The sequence below is a fragment of the Hevea brasiliensis genome, chromosome 2 (assembly GCF_030052815.1).
Source record: "Hevea brasiliensis isolate MT/VB/25A 57/8 chromosome 2, ASM3005281v1, whole genome shotgun sequence".
NCBI lineage: Eukaryota > Viridiplantae > Streptophyta > Magnoliopsida > Malpighiales > Euphorbiaceae > Hevea > Hevea brasiliensis.
This window is the reverse complement of record NC_079494.1, coordinates 92,601,652-92,610,307: the sequence shown is the minus strand read 5'-3', so window position 1 is coordinate 92,610,307 and position 8,656 is coordinate 92,601,652.

Here is an 8,656-nt window from a genome sequence, read left to right as displayed (position 1 = left end):
AAATGTTTTGAGTTGCAGATCAGTTAAGGGTTGTTCAGTTAGGAGCCAGATCGGATAAACACATCAGAGATCGGAAAAATAATCAATGCAATAATAACAAGATGATAATTGTCTTTTATTTCCAAAAGATCAGATTACATCATTTGGGCGATCTCTAGGGATCGGAATAATAGAGATCGAAAGATGGGAAGATCAGCATGAGAGATCGAAATAGGAGCGTGGGAGGGATCGGAAGGCAAAAAGAATAAGACAAATCCCAAATAACCGTCGTCAGAATCAGAGCCGAGGTAGTTAAAGCGTGGCAGACGAGATCTCCACTGCACGCCTAAGAATCGCCGTAATGTCTTGGCAGTGTCGAGTATGTCATGTGATCCTGTACATCCCAATCTCCACCGCTGATCTTACTTGTAAGGACAAGCTCGGAGCCCTTGGATCAAGAGAGAAGACGACAAGACCAGGGTCTTTCTCTCTAAGCCCTCAGATCGTTCCGGATAAGAGGATTTGAGACCGTCAGATTGAAAGAAGAAAAGGACAAATATTCTGAAGAATAATCTCAGCCATTCATTTTGATTCTCTTTAATTCCTGAACATCCGATCATGTCCTTCGAAATCTTGACCCTCCATCTCCCTCAAAATAAATCCTCACCCTTCAAGGGGAGCACCCGATTCCTATAAATACCTGCATGAAAAACTGTTCAGGGGACGGGCAAAAAAGAGAGGTAGTTATTATAGCGGAAGAACTCTGAAACTTCATTCAGTTTGTTATTCTGCTACTTAGAAGTGTTGATTAGAAAGACTTTTGAAACTAGTTTTCTGAAGTCTTTTTCTTGAAAAGGATTCTGAATACTAGGACTCTACATTTTCAGTTTGTTCATTATCTGGTCACACTCTCACTTTCAGCCCTTTATCATCTCTGTTTTCATTCCCATTGTCCAAGCTCAACTTCATTCCACTCGGTTTTTATCTTAATCTGATTGCATTTTAGCTAAGTACCTTTCAGTTCACGACGAACATCAGCCCTCAGGCTAATCAGTCCGCTGTTTTATCACTATTTGTCGCCCCGTAGTTATTTCAATAAGATTTGGCTCCTTATAGGTAAGAGCTCATATTGCTGTTTTATTAAGTGTTTACGTTTACTTTTCACGCTTTCTTTGTTCTTCTTACCTATGCGATTTTCTCCAAGTTCATTTTGTGCAAAAGAACCCCAAAGAACGTTACTCTCGAGTTATCTCTTTAGTGATCAGTCCATCATTTTATTAATCTTTGTCATTTCTGAATGCAAGTTTTCTAGCTCCTAGTAGCGTGTAAGTGATTGGGTAAAATGTAGGTAACTGCAATTTAAGGGTCTCTTTTAAAAGAAAGAGCCTGAATAACACGTCAGGAAAATAGCCAAACTATTAGGTGGCGTGAAGCAATTCGGCAAGATGCCATAAAGTGGAATAAAACCAAAGTAAACGAAACAGAATATATCAGACATTAATAGGTATTGGTAAGATGACTACATGGAAGGTCGGTAAATCAAGTCTAGTATCCTCCGTTTAGTCATAAGGTATCAAGAAGCCTTATCCCCAGCATCTTTGAATGCCAGAATCCTTAGCTTTAGGCTCTTATGACATGTAGCTGAAATTAAAATTCGGGAGATCGGAAAAGTCCCTTTCAGGTTCCTGTTAATCTAAAAGAGATCGGAGGAGAGTTCCTATCCGGTCTCAACTCAAATTTTTAATAAATATCAAATAGAGATCGGAGGAGAGTTCTTATCCGGTCTCAACTCAAAATTTTAATAAATATTAAATAGAGATCGAAGGAGAGTTCTTATCCGGTCTCAACTCAAAATTTTAATAAACATTAAATAGAGATCGGAGGAGAGTTCTTATCCGATCTCAACTCAAAATTTTAAATATTAAATAGAGATCGGAGGAGAGTTCTTATCCGGTCTCAACTCAGAATTTTAATAAATATTAAAGAGTTCGGAGAAGAGTTCTTATCCGATTCTTAAATTAAAATTTTAATAAATATTCCTTTCAAATAAAATTAACATACAACAGCAACTCACTAAGGTTGTCTCATTTACTTATGTATCTGGGTGATCCAAATTTAGTGAAAAATCAAATGTTCCTTTAGTCAAAAGGATTAACATGTCCATTCAAGCCCTCCTAACTAATGCAAAATTAAATCTACTTACCCTTATTAAGGGACGAGGTGGGGTGCCTAACACCTTCCCCACCCGTTTACGGACCCCGAACCTAGAATCTCTGCCTAGAAGTGGTTTCATTTCAATCTATTTTCACAAATGGTTTTCTTTAGTTTCCCTCAAAACTAAGGTGGCGACTCCTCACCCTTTCCCACTTCGGTGAGGGTTCGTTCAGGCGACCGCAAAATCCCTTGCGACAGCTTAGCGACTCCGCTGGGGACGTTTGTTTTAACTTGACCCCGGTCCAGAGGTCCAAAAGTAGATCTAATTTCTCAATCAAATTATAGTTAGGTGGGCTCACCCGGTAATATTTTATGTGTTAATTTTTGTTTATTCCTACTAACTGTTCCGCTTGTTTTGCTTGTTTTACTCCTTATAGTGCTCTTCGTTTGAAAAAAAAAAGAAAAAAAGAAAAATGGGAAAAATAAAATCCCCCTAAATTGGGAAGAGGTAAAGATGTCCCTTCACACACTGAACACTCACACGATGTCCTCACACACTTCAGCCCTATACCCGGGCTTTCTTACCCATTTAGGAAAGTAGGAGGGGGTCATGTAGCGTTACCCGTGGGTTCTACCCCGTTAGTATCCGTGAAGGCTTCTGCTCAAATTGAAACTCGTTCTATTCACTGTGATATCAGTGGAATTTTCCCGACAATATCATGGGGGATAGAATGGGGCTCTACTGTTTACAGTAGGGGCAATTTGGGAACCTGTGGCTTTTGAAAAATTAGACCCTGAGCTAAACTCTCACGATAGTTGAAAGCCGTAGCAAGCTACCATATAGGATAGAACTGTCCAATTAGGTAGCACCTAGCAGGTATTAGGACTTTCCTTTACTTTAAGACAAAAGGGGCATACTTACTCTTACCCTATTCTGTTTATGTTATTTTGTTCTTATTTTTAAGGGAAATCTTGAATCATACTGTCAAGAAAACCTACACATTTTCCTACTTTGATAAATGTGTAGGCATCACTCTGCCAACAGTATAATTCAAGATTACACAATTTATCCGCTAACTTGATTTTCTGCAGCATCACCAAAGTAAGGTCTGTAAAAGGATAAGCATCATTTTTAACATGGCGTCCTCGAGTCAGTCGGCAGAAGAAGTTCTTAGACCAGAATAGAATGCTAAACCATTGTTGAACCTATGAGGCAGTTCGGGCCATGGTTTAGCAAAATTGTGAATGAATAGTATGACTTCCGTAGGAACCCCCTCGCTAGGGTTATGCAAAAAATTGGGTGCGCCATATGGACAGGCATCATAGATGCGCGTTCAATCCAGTCATTCACAGTCAGACTATCGAATGATGGCATGATAAAATTGATGCCATTATCTTTCTGCAGATTTCATTTTGGCTCCCAAATGCCACTGTATCCTTTGTCCGAACCAGGACCTTTAGTTTTTTTTACGAAATTCAAAATTCATTAAAAACTTTTTCACTTCCCTAGAGAAAATCAACATTGCTTCAAACAAAGCAAGTCTGACCAGGCACACAGTTCAACCCAAACGAGTGTACTTAACAAGATCCCGAACAAAGAAGATAATGGAAGACCAGGAATAAGTCCAGAACCTACAAGGATAGGTTTCCGAATTGAAGGACCAAGTCTCGGAGCTCATGAGACTAATGAGAGAAATGTCCCATAATAAGCCCACTTCAGAACCTAACCTATCATTACCTCCCCCACCACCTACAACAATGGATCCTCACCAAGCTTCAACCTCTTTCACCTTTCAGTCACCTATCCCGGATCCGACAGTCACTGTCAACCCAGCTGCCATAAATAATGACCTACCTTTCTCCCATTACCCAGCCATCTCAAATGTGGACCCGTACCCTTCAATAGTAATCCCTCCGGTTCACTCTACCCCTCATCTCCCAACCTGAGGAGCATTTCACGCAGTAGGAGCAGAACATAAGACCAAGGAAAATGAAAAACTGTCTGCTCTAGAGGAAAGAATGAGAGCAATAGAGGGACTGAACATGTATGGCTCGATTGATGTGGCGTCACTTAGGTTGGTCCCGGACGTGGTGGTGCCACCCAAATTCAAGGTCCCGGATTTCGACAAATACACCGGGAACTCAGATCCCCGCATTCACTTGGCAACCTATATTGCCAAAATATCTGCCCTAACAGAAGATGACAGGCTTCTCATTCACTTCTTTCATGAGAGCCTCTCCGAAGCAGCTCTGAGATGGTGCATACAATTGGACAGGAGCAAGCTGCGCTCCTAGAAAGATTTGGCTGATACCTTCTTGAAGCAATACAAATTCAACTGCGACGTGGCCCTCATAAGGAGAGATCTCCAAAACTCGGTGCAGAGGGACAGGGAAAGCTTCAAAGAATATGCTCAGAGATGGAGAGAGAAAGCAGCGGAGATATACCCTCCAGTTATTGACAATGAGCTTTGCTCTCTCTTCATTGAGACCTTGAAAGCTCCTTATTTCTATTTGATGATCGGGAACACTTCCAACAACTTTGCTAACATTATACAGACTGGGGAGAGAATTGAGGCAAATTTGAGACTAGGGGAGGTGCACAATGTGATGTAACAAGCCTATCAACCATGCCTCCCACAAAACACCTACCGTTCTCGATTTCCTTCCCAAAACCTAATGGTAGCCAATTTTCCACCACAATTTCTTCTTATCCCAACCACAATAGGTCCCATAACCAATTGCTTACACTTCACGTCTGCCGACTCAAACAAACTAATTCATCTAAATCACCCACTCCCCAATCCCGACCCACCACTGCCTATGCCCTTAAGCGAGATTTATTGCTACCTTTTAAGCATAAACCAGATAGCCCCCATACCACTTGACCTTTTACAATCCCCATATCCAATGAGGTGTGATCCAAATGCTCATTGTGAATACTATAGGGGGGGCAATTGGTCACTCAACACACAATTGTGGAGCTTTCAAAGGTAAAGTACAGTCCCTTATCAGAAAATGGGTGGTTGGAGATGGAAAGTGAAAGTGCAATTCCTAATGTTGCCTAACCACGAAACTGGTAAAAGAGAATGTGCACATGAAATAATGCATAGGGGATGCGTTGGAACCAGAAATGCTGATTGTGTAAATAAAAGGAAATCAAGAGCTTGATACTTGGGGGGCAAAGGATATCCTTATACTTTTCTCTAAGTAATGAATATTTGGTTACCAACACTTGACTACTTTGTCCATGGTGTCAAGTGGATTGTGATTGGACCTTCTCTCATGATTAAGTATTAGTAAGTTAATAGCGCATTTTTCCAAATTTTCATATCCGATTACTTCTTTTGTTTAGCCTTTTCTTTGCTTAATAAAACCACTTAATTCTCCTCTTGTAACCGCCCCATTTCCATTTTCTTCAAGAATAATAATCAACCAATACATAATGATTCAATCAACTATGATATTCATTAAGTTAACTTTGAAGGACCAATAATTGCCCTGAATACTAGTGATTCTGATGAAGGGGAACTATGCCACGCAAGCTAACGAACACATGATGGCTAAGAAAATCTTACGACAGAGATACTATTAGATTACTTTGGAAGGAGAAACTATATTGAATATGTTTGAAAATGTCACAAGTCTTTGTACATCTGTTTGGTGGATAAACGTCCCATGATCGATTGCAATGCGGGGGATCGATGTCATTGGAAGCCTCCGGGGTAATTCATCTTAATTCATCACCTTATCGGCCCCAAATGAACAAAGCCATGGAAACTGTAAACAAGAATCTCAAATGAATGATCGAAAAGATGACTGATTAGGGCAACTCCATATTCGTTAGTATATGGCATGCAAGTAGTTTTGCCAATTAAGATGGAAATTCCTTCGCTGTGAATCTTAATGGAGAACAGAGCTAGATGAAATCGAATAGGTCAAAACAAGATTCGAAATCTACCATGGACGATATACCAAAGAAGAAAGGCCAGGGCGCTTGAATAAGAATGAACAATCTCGGGAGCTCCAACCAAGAGATCTTATATCGAAGGAAAATACTACAAAATGTGGGACTTGAACTTGAAAAAAAAAAATGTAGGAGTGAAAACCCGAAAGGGAGCTCCTAGCAAAATGTGTGAAAAAGGGTGAAAACCTAAGAGGGCGCCTTCTGCAAAATGAGTGAAGGATGAAAACCCGAAAGGGCATCCTGAAAAAGTGAGTTATCAAAAAAAAAAAAAAAAAAAAAAAACAAAGTAGGGGTGAAAACCCGAAAGGGCGCTTCTAGTCAAAAGGGCAAAAGGAAAGAAGGATGAAAACTCGAGAGGGCATCCTGAAAAAGTGAGTTATCGGGATTGAAAATCTCAAAGGATGCGCCTAGCAACATGAAGCCTTATTGAGAACGTAAAATGGAGTCAAAAGTTAGCAAGTGACCATGGCACAAGGATTCTTCTCAGACTATTAGTATTTGGGGCAGTGAAGGGTCTAGAAAAGTTAATGAAGGAATTGGTGAGATTTCTCTTTCTTCCAAATTCATATTCTTATTCTTTGCTATTAAAACCATATTTTTCTCATATTCCATTAGCCCATTTACCTTGGAACATGCGCTGTTAACTTGTTAATGCTTTATTATGAGTTAAGAATTTAAACACAGGTAACTTTATATACATTGCATTGAGAATTATAGGGAATGACTAAGCAGTGAACACAACCTATTGATATGGGAAGTTGGGACTTGAAAAAAAAAAAAAAAGAAAAGAAAAATGTAGGAGTGAAAACCCGAAAGGGCACTCCTAGCAAAATGTGTGAAAGAGGGTGAAAACCCGAGAGGGCGCCTTCTGCAAAATGAGTGAAGGATGAAAACCCGAAAGGGCATCCTGAAAAAGTGAGTTATCACAAAAAAAAAAAAAAAAAAACTAGGGGTGAAAACCCGGAAGGGCGCTTCTAGTCAAATAGACGAAGGGGAAGTGAAAACCCGTAAGGGCGCTTTTCGGGAAAAAGTCAAAAACGGAAGAAGAGCATTTGAAAAGTGGGGTCATAGGTCAAGTCTTGCAACTCGTCCTCCATTAATCTTTAGCCTTCGCGATTCTGTTAAGTACACTTCATCGGGGAAGAACTTCTCGTGTCCGGATTAGGCTTGCTTTGTAAGTGCAATTTACTTTTCCTGTTATCAACCTCTGGTTCCTTGATCTAAGTTGATTTTAATTTCCTGCAATTTAAATTTCCTGTTATCAACCTCTGGTTTCTTGATCTAAGTTGATTTTAATTTCCTGCAATTTAAATTTCCTGCTATCAACCTCTGGTTCCTTAATCTAAGTTGATGCATTTACATTTTCAGTTATCAACCTCTGGTTCCTTGATCTAAGTTGATTTTAATTTCTTGCAATTTACATTTCCTGTTATTAACCTCTGGTTCCTTGATCTAAGTTGATTTTAATTTCCTACAATTTAAATTTCCTGTTATCAACCTCTGGTTCCTTGATCTAAGTTGATTTTAATTTCCTGTAATGTAAATTTCCTGCTATCAACCTCTGGTTCCTTGATCTAAGTTGATTTTAATTTCATGCATTTACATTTTCAGTTATCAACCCCTGGTTCCTTGATCTAAGTTGATTTTAATTTCTTGCAATTTACATTTCCTGTTATCAACCTCTGGTTCCTTGATCTAAGTTGATTTTAATTTCCTGCAATCTAAATTTCCTGTTATCAACCTCTGGTTCCTTGACCTAAGTTGATTTTAATTTCCTGCAATTTAAATTTCCTGCTATCAACCCCTGGTTCCTTGATCTAAGTTGATTTTAATTTCATGCATTTACATTTTCAGTTATCAACCTCTGGTTCCTTGATCTAAGTTGATTTTAATTTCTAGCAATTTAAATTTCCTGTTATCAACCTCTGGTTCCTTGATCTAAGTTGATTTTAATTTCATGCATTTACATTTTCAGTTATCAACCTCTGGTTCCTTGATCTAAGTTGATTTTAATTTCCAGCAATTTTAATTTCCTGTTATCAACCTCTGGTTCCTTGATCTAAGTTGATTTTAATTTCCTGCAATTTAAATTTCCTGCTATCAACCTTTGGTTCCTTGATCTAAGTTGATTTTAATTTCATGCATTTACATTTTTAGTTATCAACCTCTGGTTCCTTGATCTAAGTTGATTTTAATTTCCAGCAATTTACTTTTCCTGTTATCAACCTCTGGTTCCTTGATCTAAGTTGATTTTAATTTCCAGCAATTTTAATTTCCTGTTATCAACCTCTGGTTCCTTGATCTAAGTTGATTTTAATTTCCTGCAATTTAAATTTCCTGCTATCAACCTCTGGTTCCTTGATCTAAGTTGATTTTAATTTCCTGCAATTTACTTTTCCTGTTATCAACCTCTGGTTCCTTGATCTAAGTTGATTTTAATTTCCTGCAATTTAAATTTCCTGCTATCAACCTCTGGTTCCTTGATCTAAGTTTATTTTAATTTCCTGCAATTTACTTTTCCTGTTATCAACCTCTGGTTCCTTGATCTAAGTTGATTTT